The following is a 12,415-nucleotide window of genomic DNA, read 5'->3' on the forward strand; positions in this document are numbered from 1 at the left end:
GCAATGCCGGCAGGATACTGCTAATGGTGGCCCATTAGTCACTAAATGGTTTTGTGCTGGCATTGAGATGGGAGGGGAGGTGCAGTGGGCTGTGGGGAGTGGGCGTGCCTTGCAGGGATGCACCGTGGGCCCCGACACGGTACAAACGGAGACCCGTTTGGGCCCATGGTGTGTCCCTGCAAGCCCAGAAAATGGCCAAAATAATAGTTTAAAGCAGCGCTATTTCTTTCATGCCGCTTCTTTTCCAAGCTATATATCAATTACACTTTAAATCACTTCCGCGGCACTGGTGATGAGTTACTTCACTATGCGGATAATAGTTTTGACCAGTGTTGCCGAGTAAATATTCTTTAAGCCATGAACCAATTTATTTATTTATTTATGCAATGTTTGTCGGGTACATGGAGACAGATAATTTATTTATGCAATGTTTGTCGGATACCTGTATCCGACACACATTGCATAAATAAATAAATATGCAGGTACCCGGCAAACATTGCATGAATAAATAAATAATCCTGGTCCATGTATCCTTACAACAGTCAAGACTTACTGTATCAAAGCATACACTTGATTCCCATTCAAAGAATGTTAAAGTGATTGTTTATTGGGTTCAGGTGTCTCCTTGTCATTGCCCTTTTGGCTTAGGTTGCCTCCGAACCCCCTTCAGCATCTTGTCTTCTTTGTTGGTTGTATATACTGCATGCTGTGCCATATTCATGGTCTGTTGGTGTGCCCAGTCCTCATTATCTGCAGCCGAGGTGGGACTGGGGCATAAACTTGTCTTGGGTGACCAATGAAAAAGTGGCCCACCGTTGCAAATGTCAATTCATTCCTTGTGTGACGCACTGTTTGACTTTGGGTAGGAGTTCCTTAACGGTGTAGTTTGGGAATGGTGCGCAGGGTGCAGTGGGAGTGGTGCGCCGGGTGCGGTGGGAGTGGTGCGCGGGGTGCGGCGGGAGTGTCGCGCGGGGTGCGGTGGGAGTGGCGCATAGGACAGGGTGCGGGGGGGCGCATTCCTAGTGTTTCGCCCTGGGCAACAAATGGACTAGAAACTTCCCTGGCCGAGGCCACAGGCTGCAGCAGTGCCAGTGGTAGAATACACGTGTAACACGTTTGTTTCCTAACATTATAAAAATGAACAGGCACATTCATTTTTATAATGTTAGGAAACAAACGTGTTACACGTGTATTCTAGCACTGGCACTGTGGACTGCTGGTGCAGCGCCCCGTAGAGGCTGACTGATGTCAGGCAGCCGCCTGAGCTGCCTGACGCAAAGACCGGCCCTGGGTGGTGGTGGCGGTGGCCCTTGTCTCATAGCGTGATGTGGATGCCCTTGCGCACCTCTCCCGACTGGCATCTTCCTCATCGGTGCCTGGAGGTTAGAAGAGATGCAGGTCATCAGTGATGGTGTCACATGCCAGCGACATACAATTGTGCTGTTCAATATTCATACATTCATGCATCCATGTCTTACAGATGTGTGGCACTTGGTGTTCTGAGGGGGCATATTGGTAATCAATGCATAGCAGGTGGCATGCCGTTGATTTGGGGTTTGTGTGTTGGGTTACATGGACACGGTCCTGGTATGTTGCCCGTGTGTTGCTTATGGGATTGGCACTTAGCATGCATTTCTGTGTGGCAGGGTTTGGCCCGCAATGTTGACTTGGATATGTTGATGTGGGTGTAGGGACATGCATTGCCTTGCCTAGTCTCACTTCCACGTCACTTGTGCTACGTCATGGTTTCCCCTACAGGGATGTGCAGGATCACTCACCTCCTTCTGGGGATGATGCTGCACCCATCTCCATCTATCCGAATCCCTCTATTGACTCAGGATCGATGAATGTCCTGGCAGTCTCCTCCCAGGGCATCAGCTTTGCAGGTGAGTTGGGATCCCCGCCTGTCGCCATGGCCGCCTTCCTGTTGGTTGACAGGATGCTTCTCACCCTCAAGCGGAGGTCGTCCCACCTCTTGCGACAGTCACGCAGAGTACGTGGGGTGGTCCCCACGACCGACACCTTCCGGGCAAGCTCCTGCCAGATTTCCTTTTTCCTCATCTGGGCTTCACGCTTCATGTCATTGCCTTTCATTATCTCTGCATGTGCAGCCAGAGTGTCCGCCAGCATATTTAGCCCTGCGTCAGAGAAACGCTGTTTCCGCTGCCGGGGGGTCGTCTTCTGGGTGGCCTTGGACAACCTCAGGGTTTTCCAACACAGCACAACACGAATAGACTGGTGGTTAGGGAGGATGGCAATCGATTGTGTTTTTAAAAATGGCCGCCGGTCCATTTCCTGTTCCTGCGCGATGATGTTATTTCCGGGTCCGGTTTTACGAATCCGGTATTAGCATGGTGGTATTACCGGGTTGGTATTTAGGGGTTCCTCCTAGGTGGTGCCGGTATCGGCAGGTCCCGTGATGCCACTATCGGGGGGTTGGAGGGCCTTTAGCGGCATGCCAGTATGGCCATTACTGGCATGGAGGTTTGCGCGTGCTCGCGCACTCGTAATCACCCGCTATTAGCGGGTTCATACGAGCACGGACCCGCTCTTATCGGCATGCCGGTAATGACCCCGTTTTTACCGGGGTACTCATAATGAGTCCCAGCAAGTTCAAACTGTGGTTTATTACAGCCAAAACCAACAGGGGTCAGTACATGGATCAAAGAAATCCACAGACATCTCAAAGTCTCCTGGCTCGCAGGCCAGTTTTGTATCATAGTGACATCACAACCTGGGCCCTACTCCAGAAAATCTATCGGCCTACTGGTTTGGTCGTCAGGAGCCTAATAACCTATATAATTGCCTATATAAGTTACTCTACTGGCCCTCGCATGTCAGGTGGCTGGCCTGGTCCATCACCAAATTACTATCTCTAAACAATGTTGTAGTGTGAGGGTCTTACCATTGGTTCTTGCCAGTTGCTACCCACCCCTAGGATACGGAACTGTGGTTGGCTAGAGCTGTCATCCCCAGGCCTGGGATCCGCAATGGTTCTCAGCTCTTGGTGCACGATCTCAAGGTAATAAGAACGACTATGTGTCTGCATTGCAACTTGTGTGTACCACCATAGCCTATGAGAGTGCCTGTTCACTGTGGGTAATGACACAGGGGAGATAGTCAAGTCATGATCCCAATGTTTCTAAAAAGCTCCCCAACCACCACCACCAACACCATCTGGAGGGCCTGGAGAGGGGAATTTGTTCTGGCGCAAAAAGGGATTTAAGTGACCTAATCAGTCTCTAGGACCCAAAACTGGGGAAAGGGAGAAGTTAATGGTCAGTAATATCTTTTTGCGGTTCTTGGCGGTTCATCAGCATTGAACCTTGCTTCTTGGTGCTGTGTGAGCCGGTCAAGCCAAGTTCAGGTGCAGCGGTTGATGTAATGCAAGCAGGGCACGGGTATCGAGCTGTTTTGAAATGGTAGCTCAGAGCAGTTTGAGGGCAGTGTTTGAGCGATGCAGTTCAGATGGCTCACCAGGTCGGTTCGAAGATCGAGTCCAGTTTGAGACGTGGTAACTGCTGTTTAGGGTCAGCGAGTGACCCTCTAGTTATTCGGGTCAAGGTCTGGTGATGGTTCAAAGCTGTGAACCTGATAATCTGAGGTGCAGTTCAATGAGCCAAACAGGTGACAGGCTCTGCTAAGGATGCAATGGCGTCTAGTTGAATTTCGCTGCTGTTCGAAGAGATTCTCGATGGAGTGTAGGCGGGGATGGCTACCAGGGAGAGCTTGAGGCCAAGGATAAGTCTTGCAGTCCTATTCTGGATGAGATGAAGAGGGCGGAGGGAGGAAAGAGGTATATTAAGGAGGAGGCTGTTACAGTAATCATGCCTGGAGAGAACCAGAGCTTTCGAGACCTTGAGTTTCTGGGGTAAGGTGAGGAAAGATAATGCCTATGAGGAGGAGAAGTTGAAAGTGAGATTTCTTGACAAGGTGAGCGATGTGAGGTGAGAAGGAGAGAGAAGAGTCAGATATGACAGGTGAGGCAAGACCCAGGTTTTTGCCTCACAAGAGGGTGAGGGAGGGCGCCCAAGGAGAGCGGCTAGAGAGTAGGAGAGAGGGGGCAGGAGTTCCAGTGAGAAGGATTGCAGTCTTACTGGCATTAAGGCAGAGATTGTTGGAAGCACACCATGTCTGAATAGCAGTCAGACAGTCTGGAATGAGAGAGGAAGGAGAGAAGGCAGAGGAGGGAAAATTAAAGGAGAGCTGTGTCTCATCAGCATGAGGAGAGAAGGTGGAGATCAGGTGGGCTAGAGGGGCAAAGTAAATGTTGAAGAGCCACAGTGAGAGGATAGAGCCCTGAGGGATGCTGCAGGTGGAGAGTGAGATAGAGGAGAGAAGCGGACCAAGTTATACTTGGGAGGGCATATTTGAGAGGAAAGAAGTCAACTAATCCAGTGCCAGGTCAGTGATGCCAAGGGTATCACATAGCCAATTTATGAGGGTGAAATGATTGACTGTGTCAAAGGCGGAGGACAGATCGAGGAGGATGAGAACAGAAGGGGAGTTGGAATCAAGGTTTGAGAGCAGGCCATCACGGGTGTTCAGGAGAGCAGTTGCCGTGCCTCTTGCTGCTCTGAACCCAGAATGGTGGTCGTGGAGACAGCCAACGGATTCAGTTTGGTGAATTAGTTGGGAGATGACAAACGTCTCTAAAGGTTTGCCCAAGAAGGGGGTAGTGAAGATAGGGTGGTAGTTAGCCAGGCAGAAGGGTCAGCAGACAGCTTTGTTAGGAGGGGGTGTACAAGGGAGTGCTTGAGGGATGATGGAAAGGAGTGCTTACAGAACTCAGCCAAGGAGGGAGTGAGAGAAGTAATGTCCTTGATAGTTCTAGAGGAGCAGGGGAGCACCTGTTTGGATGAGACTTTCATAGAGCAGACTGCCTTGGTGACCTCATCTGGCACTATGGGTGAGAGGGAGGAGAGAAAGGGGAAAGTATAGAGGGGGGGGCCAAGGGAGGTCCGTGTACAGGAGGAGGAGAAGGGGGTAGAAGAGATAGAGCACAGAATGTCCTGAGTTTTGGTAGTGAAGTGGAGGGCCAAGGCCGTGCAGAGGGACCTGGGAAGGAAGAGGAGAAGTAGAGACAGAAGTAGGATTGGCAAGTTCCTTGCAGTTTTTGAAAAGTTCAGCCATGTTGTTTATGGCTCCAGAGATGCGGACTTGGATGTGGGCATGTTTCTTGAAGCGAATGGAGGGTCTGTATTGCCTTTGAAGCCAGGCGACAGGCAAATTTGTCAGAGGATGTGCTAGAAGCCAGACATTTTCATTCCGCGACTTTGCACTTGCGTTTAATCGAGGCTAGGTCAGAAACATACCAGCTATTGCACTAGGATGCAGGCTTCATGTGGATCCTCACGACAGAGGCAAGGATATCAAGAGTGTTAGAGATGGAGAGGTAAAGCTTATCAAGGGAAGAGTGAGTGTGGGATTCGATAGCCGGAATGGGGGAGGAATGAAGGAGGCAGCAAAAACAGCAACTGACACTCATTTCATTGGTCGATTGATGGACACAGAGACTTGCAGTGAAGGCAGAGGCTTAGCCGGGGAGCCAGGGAGCTTGAAATGGGAGGAGAGGAGGGCATGGTCAGACCAGGAAAGAGGGGTAGTGAGAGAAGGTTAGAGAGATATCAGCTGTTAATGAGCATATCCAGGGTGTTCCCGGCTGAATGGGTTGGACCAGAGGGAAGAATGGTGAGGGAAAGAGAGTCGTAAAAGTTGCAGAAGGGTAGAGTGGCTGCATCAGAAGAGTATAGGTGGATATTGAAGTCTCCAAGGATGAGAAGCTTAGAGGTAGAAGGCAGAAGAGAAGAGACAAGGTCGACCCACTCCCGGAGGAAGAGGGAGATCGACCCCGGGCTCCTGTAGATGGTAGCGAAAGTGAGCCAGACGGAATGAGAGACATAAAGCTTTCAAACAAGCCATTCAAATGAGCAGTATGATTGAGTGGGTATGACGGAGACAGGAGGGTATCAGGTAATAAAATTGCGGCAAAAATGTTGCAGTAAAAAAAAATCGCGACAAAAATGCTGTGGTTTGACCCGGTAAAGGTGTGCCCCATTATACCATTTAGGGGGAGCAGGGGTTGCGGGGGTGTCCCCCGATCCCCTTCAATGGTATAATGGGTCCAGGCGTTGCGGGGTCTCCCCCGCATGTTTTACATGTACCGCGGTGCAAAAACCACAGCATTTTTGCCGCGATATTTTGTTACCACAGCAATTTTTGCCTCGATTTTAGCACATGGAACCGACAGGAGCCCATTCAGGGAAGACAAGAGCCCCTCCGCCACCAGACCAAGTAGACCTGGGTTTGGAGAGGATCTTGTAGCCCTCGGGGGGAAGGAGAGTGTCAAAAGCAGTGGCAGGGAGGCCACCAGGGGGTGCAGGCAAGATGGCCGCCTGAGCCGATAGCTCTGCACCCAGCCCCGGGGGAATAGTGGAGTCGAGACGGAGTTAGGGACCCATCCTGCTGAAGAGCCGCAGATAATGCTGTTGGAAACTGTGGCCCCCGCAGGGTCCAACCCAGGAGTTCCTACGACACTCCAGTGCTGAGTTCGGCCATCTGAAAGCACCAGCGGCCCCTCCCCCACAGCCACGAGCAAGGCGCGGGTAAAGACCGCCAAAGTCGCGTTCTACGCGGGTCGCAGGGAACGCCTCAGCGGGTTGAGGCGAGCACCCGACCCGAGAAAGGAGAAGGCTACAGCCTCACATCGCGGAGGAACAACCACTGGCAGCCGGGACACTGAAGCCCCACGTCCTGGAACCCCGGGCGAGCACCTTGGAGGCACACCAATGCAGCCCCGCTTGCCGGGAGCAAACCGCCCTCCCCCGAGCCAAACACACGAGCTACACAGGTGGGGGCTGCCAACGAGAGGAGATCGCCGGGCCCTCTGTCCCAGGCAGTAAGGGGCAGCACGGGGCCGATGCGGGAGCGCGCCCCCCCTGCTACTGTGCTCATTGAAAGGGGGCACCTGGGGCACCAGAGGCAAACCCTCCATTGCCCCGGGAAGGCCAGAGGGACCGCGCCACACCACCCATGTACAGGCGGGACCTGAGCGGGCCCCCAATTCCACGGAGACACCACCAGCAAGTGGAGATTGCCGGGCCCTCATTGCCAGGCAGTAAGAAGCAGCACAAGGCCAACGCGGGAGCGCGCCTCCCCCCCGCTGCTGTGAACATTGGAAGGGGAGCGCCTGGGGCATCAGAGGCGGACCATCCAGTGCCTCGGGAAGGCCTGAGGCACCGCGCCACACCACTCATCCACAGGTTGGACCAGAGCAGGCCCCCAACCCTACGGAGACACCACAGTAAAAGGAGCCACAGAGGCCTCATCTGCCCCCACATCGGGGTTCCCCCCAGTCCGGGCCATCACGGGAGCGCACCCTCAACCGAATAGACTGGGGGACACACAAGGTCCCATGCTACAGGTGAGGGGCCCCCCAGGCCAAGACCCCTAACACCACCCCTCACGAGCGGGGCCCCCAGGGCAGTGCTATTTAGAGAGAGGCCTCGCCTCAAAGAACACCATAGAGGACACTGTGTCACGTGCCACGTTCGGCCCACGGACAGCCATCCAGCGCTCCCCCCCGACCCCCGGGGGCGAATCCACACCGCTACCACCATCTCAAGCCCAGAGCGGCCTCGGCCAAGCACCCAAAGACTGCAACCCCGGGGGGCCTGCACGCCCTAAGCAGATTTGATTCACCCCTGGAGCCAACGCTCACGAACATCACACCCCCCCCCATGAGCTCCAATACGGTTGCGGGCTATATAGTGGTCACTTTTGACATTCGTCCGGAACAGGCACCCCATGAGCTGGAAGGAGGCTCTCTCTAAATACCAATTTGCGGCCGACGAGGGAAACATGGCTGCCGGGGGCCCATCCACTCTGCCTCCCGACCTGGGCGCCATCCAGAACAATATCCAGATGATCCTGGAAGAGATTCGTGGGATAAGGACCGACATGGGTGCCAAACTGGCGGACCTTACAACTAAAGTCACCACCTTGGAGGACCGCATGGAGGGAGTAGAAAACAACCAACTTTCCACAGCGCTCCTGGAAACCCAAATGGAAGCTAGGTTCCAAGAGATGCAACGTCGTGAAGAAGAACTACGGCTCAAGGTGGACGACATGGAAAACAGGGAGAGGAGAAATAACCTGCACATTTTTGGCTTAGTAGAATCCGAGGGTGAAAGCCCACAAGGCCTCGAGGGCAAGGTACACGACATCATAAGGATTGTCATGGGGACAGATGCAGACGGTGAGATCAAATTTGACAGGTTCCACCGTGCGGGTGGGGGGGGCAGGGGCCCACGCTCAGTGCTGGCTCGCCTACACAATTACAAGGACAAAGCCAAGATCCTGGAAAACGCAAGGAACCTTGGTAATGTACAATATGGAGACTCCAAGGTGGCTATCTTTCAGGACCTCTCGGGCCTCACCCTGCTGATGAGGAAAAAGTGTGGCAACCTCACCAGATGGCTTCAGGGAAAGGGGGTTAGATATCGCTGGGGCCACCCCTTTTACCTGTCATTCGAATGGTCGGGGGAGAGACAGCACTTGGCGTCTGAGGAGGATATCTAACGGGTCACGGATGACCTAGTGGGCGACCGAGCTGGCTACTTCGGCAGCCGAGAAGGGGAAGCTCGGGACCCCCCACGGGGCCCTGACAGACAGGAAAAGCTTAGTGGTAAAGGTAAGGTAAAGGGAGCCTGCAAGTTTAAAAAAACTAGGCACCCATCAACGACCTCTGAGGGCCACCTGAAGTGACAACAAGACTACTTCTCTGGATTGGGACGAGGCTCTCTTGTGATCAACGACATCAGGCGGGGACACTGGTGGTCCGAGGGCCGGAGCCTTGAGGCATTATGGCCACGCGTCACGTTGGCGCCATGTTTAGCCCGCAAGGTTACAGGGCTGGTTGAAGTTTTCCAAGTGGTAACAAAATTGTTAAATGGATCCGCATACGGGGTCTCAGTTTGATGGCACAGGCAGAAGCAGGGGGTCACGGTTGAAAGATCCCACCTCGGACATTCGATCCGAGGCTAGCAGGGGATCATCCCACACAGAAAGACGATAATGGGAATCCCGATCACTTGAACTACCTGGGGCTGGGGTAGAGTCCTTGGTGGTTCGTTGACCAACCCCGACGAGCGTTGGGGGACGTAGACGAACGCCTTAAAATGAAGGGGAATGCGGGAGGGAGGGAACGGGGGTGGGGTTGGGGAGGGGTCGGGACAGGGGGGGAGGGCGGGGAAAGACTAATGAAAGGGATAAGATGGAGTCACTAGGAAAGGTTGTAGGGGGGGAGCCAGCCTGATCGAGGCGGAGCTCCATGTTTTCCAACGGGCTCCATATCAGAACCATACCAAGGAGCAGAAAGAGAACGATACCAAGGACGACAATGGTTGAAGGCAGTATAGGCACACCTAATGTCAAGGGCCTAAACTTCCAAAACAAAAGATCACTGACAAGCAACATGTTCCGCAAACAACAGCTAATGGTGCTCTTCTTACAGGAAACTCATTATAAACAGTGGAAAGAATCGCCCATCAGAGGAAACGAAATCGGGTCCAACTTTTGGGCCGCCCATAGAAGCTCAAAGAAGGAAGGGGTGGGTATTCTCCTGAATAAGACATTCCATCTCACAAACATAAAAACCAAGAGAGGCTTTGGGGGGCGGTTCCTGGGGATCAAAGGCACCTGTGAAGGCGAACGTGTCACTCTGGCCACCATATATGCACCTAATTCGGGCCAGATACGGTTTCTGACCCAGATCTTCGGGGTAATGGACGAGTGGGCAGAGGGATCCATGATACTAGGTGGTGATATTAATCTTATAATGGACCCCAAACTAGACTGGTGGACAGCGAGAGGGGTGGAGGCAAAAGGGATCACCAAAGATAACCTAGCGCTGCAGACCCTCCTAAAAGAACATTACTGGGTAGACGTCTGGCGTGCGGCATCTCCGGGCCCGGGGGGATACACCTTCTTCTCTCCCCCACACTACACCTACACGAGAATTGACTTGCTTTTGACCTCAGAGGAGGGGGGTGGGATGGCTACGATCCCAAAGGTGGAAACAATAACATGGTCCGATCACAAGCTATTGGTGGCAAGTTGGTCGCTGCCCCTGTCCCCGGGGGACAGGGGCACCGGCGGAGGAGGTAGAAGCAGCCATTAAGAGATTAAAAGTGGGAAAGGCCCCCGGGGGAGATCGGTATACGGCTGACTTTTACAAACAATTACAACCCACACTAATGGAGCCCCTAACTAAATTGTTCAACCAAATCAGAGATCAAGACACAATCCCGCCCACTTTCCTACAGGCCCTCATCACGGTAATCCCTAAGCCAGGTAGAGACCTGGCAGAGTGCGAATCGCACATACCCATTTCCCTCCTTAACCTCGACGCCAAGATCTTCGCCAGAGTTCTGGCAAGCTGCCTAGAGAAATGCCTAGCATGTCTGGTCCACCCAGATCAGGCGGGCTTCATACTTAACAGGCAGGCCTCTGACAGCATGCGTAAAACTCTCCACGTGTTAAACTCAAGGGTGACCCGAGACGAGGGGGCTCTATTGTTGGCTCTCGACGCAAAGAAGGCCTTCGATAGGGTTAGTTGGACATTCATGGAGGAGGTCTTCTCCGCGGTAGGGATGGGTCAGAGATGGCTGGGATGGATGTCAGCATTGTACTCTGCCCCCCTAGCCAGGGTAGTTGCGGATGGGACGGAATCGGAGACCTTCCTACTAGAGAGAGGTACAAGACAGGGCTGCCCGCTATCCCCCCTGATTTACGCCCTGGTCATGGAGCCCTGGCCGATCTCTGTGCGAAATGACGAAACGATTAACGGAGTGCGGATAGGCGATACCCACTGCAAGATCAGCCTTTTTGCCGATGACGCTCTCCTCTATGTCACTAAACCCTCACAAACGGTTCCCCATGTGCTCCGGGGTCTGGTGCGCTACGGGGATCTCTCGGGGTTCAAGATTAATCTGGGCAAATCGGTGGCATTTATAGGGGGTCATCTATCGGAAACGGGGACAAAATATGTGGAGGAACTCCCCCTCTGGCTTCAGTGAGATGGATTCACAAACCTTGGAGTCCAGATGACAGCCAACTCGATCAACCTCTTCCCTAATAACTTCACTCCACTACGGACAGAAATCAAGAGGGACATAGAGAGGTGGGCGGGCTCAGGGGTTTCTTGGATGGCACACCTTAATCTGATTATAATGGTAGTCCTCCCCAAATTCCTGTTTCCCTTCCAGATGCTGCCCATCCAGGTGCCCAAGACATTCTTACTTGCAACAAAGCGCACCCTGCTCAGGTTCCTCTGGGCGGGCAAGAAACACAGGATCTCATATGACGTACTAACAAGACCCAAGGAGGACGGAGGGGTGGGGTTGCCAGATCTTGAAACATACTACAAGGCGGCCCAGTTGAGGATCCTTGTGGATCACTTCAACCCCGGGACAGAAAAGCAATGGGTCGCATTGGACAATAGAGTACATGCCCCGGTCACGCTGGATGAGTGGTTATGGGTCCCGAGATCACGGGTTCCCAGACGGGTCTTAAACCACCCGGTGCTGGGAGTGTTCTGGTCTATCTGGAAGGAAGGAGGTTACTATAGATGGCTCACCACATGGCCCTCCCTGTTAAGCTGTATTTGGGCTCCCCCGTTTATAGACAAAGTGGCCGAACCAGCTGCCTATCAGCAGACGTACGAGGCGGGTCTAACCAGGGCGGGCCATCTGTGGGTTGGGGGGTCCTTTATGCCCCTATTGGACCTTGAGGAGGCCTTGGGGCTGGGAAAACTGTCACCGTTCCGTTACCTCCAGCTTAAGGGAGTCCTTACCGAGCCCACATGGGGTGACACCCTCAGGAGGGACCTAACAGACTTTGAGAAAATGATCATCTACACCCGGGGCTCCAAGGGGGTCATATCCCGCCTATACAAGCTCCTCCTGTTCTCGATCCCGAGGGAACCCCCAACAGCACGAACACAATGGGAAAAAGACTTGGGAGTGGCCATAGACGATAAAAGGTGGACAAAGATGTGCATCCGAGCCCATCGCTCAACGACCTCGCCTCAATATCGACACCAAGCCTTAAAAGTATTACACAGGTGGCACTACCCCCCACAGAGGATTGGCAGAATGAGGCCGGGCTATGACCCACACTGCTGGAAATGCCGCAAAACGAAAGGTGACTTTATACATATGTGATGGACATGCCCTAGGGTACAGTCATACTGGGGAGAGGTCCTATCCTGGATCAGGGGGGTGGATGGAGTGAGCAGGCCCCTGTGCCCTTGGCTGCTCCTCTTTGGGATTGAGGTGGGCTATAACCACGAGGATACCCAGGCCCACATGATACAGGTCATGTTGGTGGCGGCCAGGTGCTGCTTCGCCCAAAG

Source organism: Ambystoma mexicanum, chromosome 5q (genome assembly GCF_040938575.1).
Source record: "Ambystoma mexicanum isolate Mex_15411 chromosome 5q, UKY_AmexF1_1, whole genome shotgun sequence".
In the NCBI taxonomy this organism is placed as follows: domain Eukaryota; kingdom Metazoa; phylum Chordata; class Amphibia; order Caudata; family Ambystomatidae; genus Ambystoma; species Ambystoma mexicanum.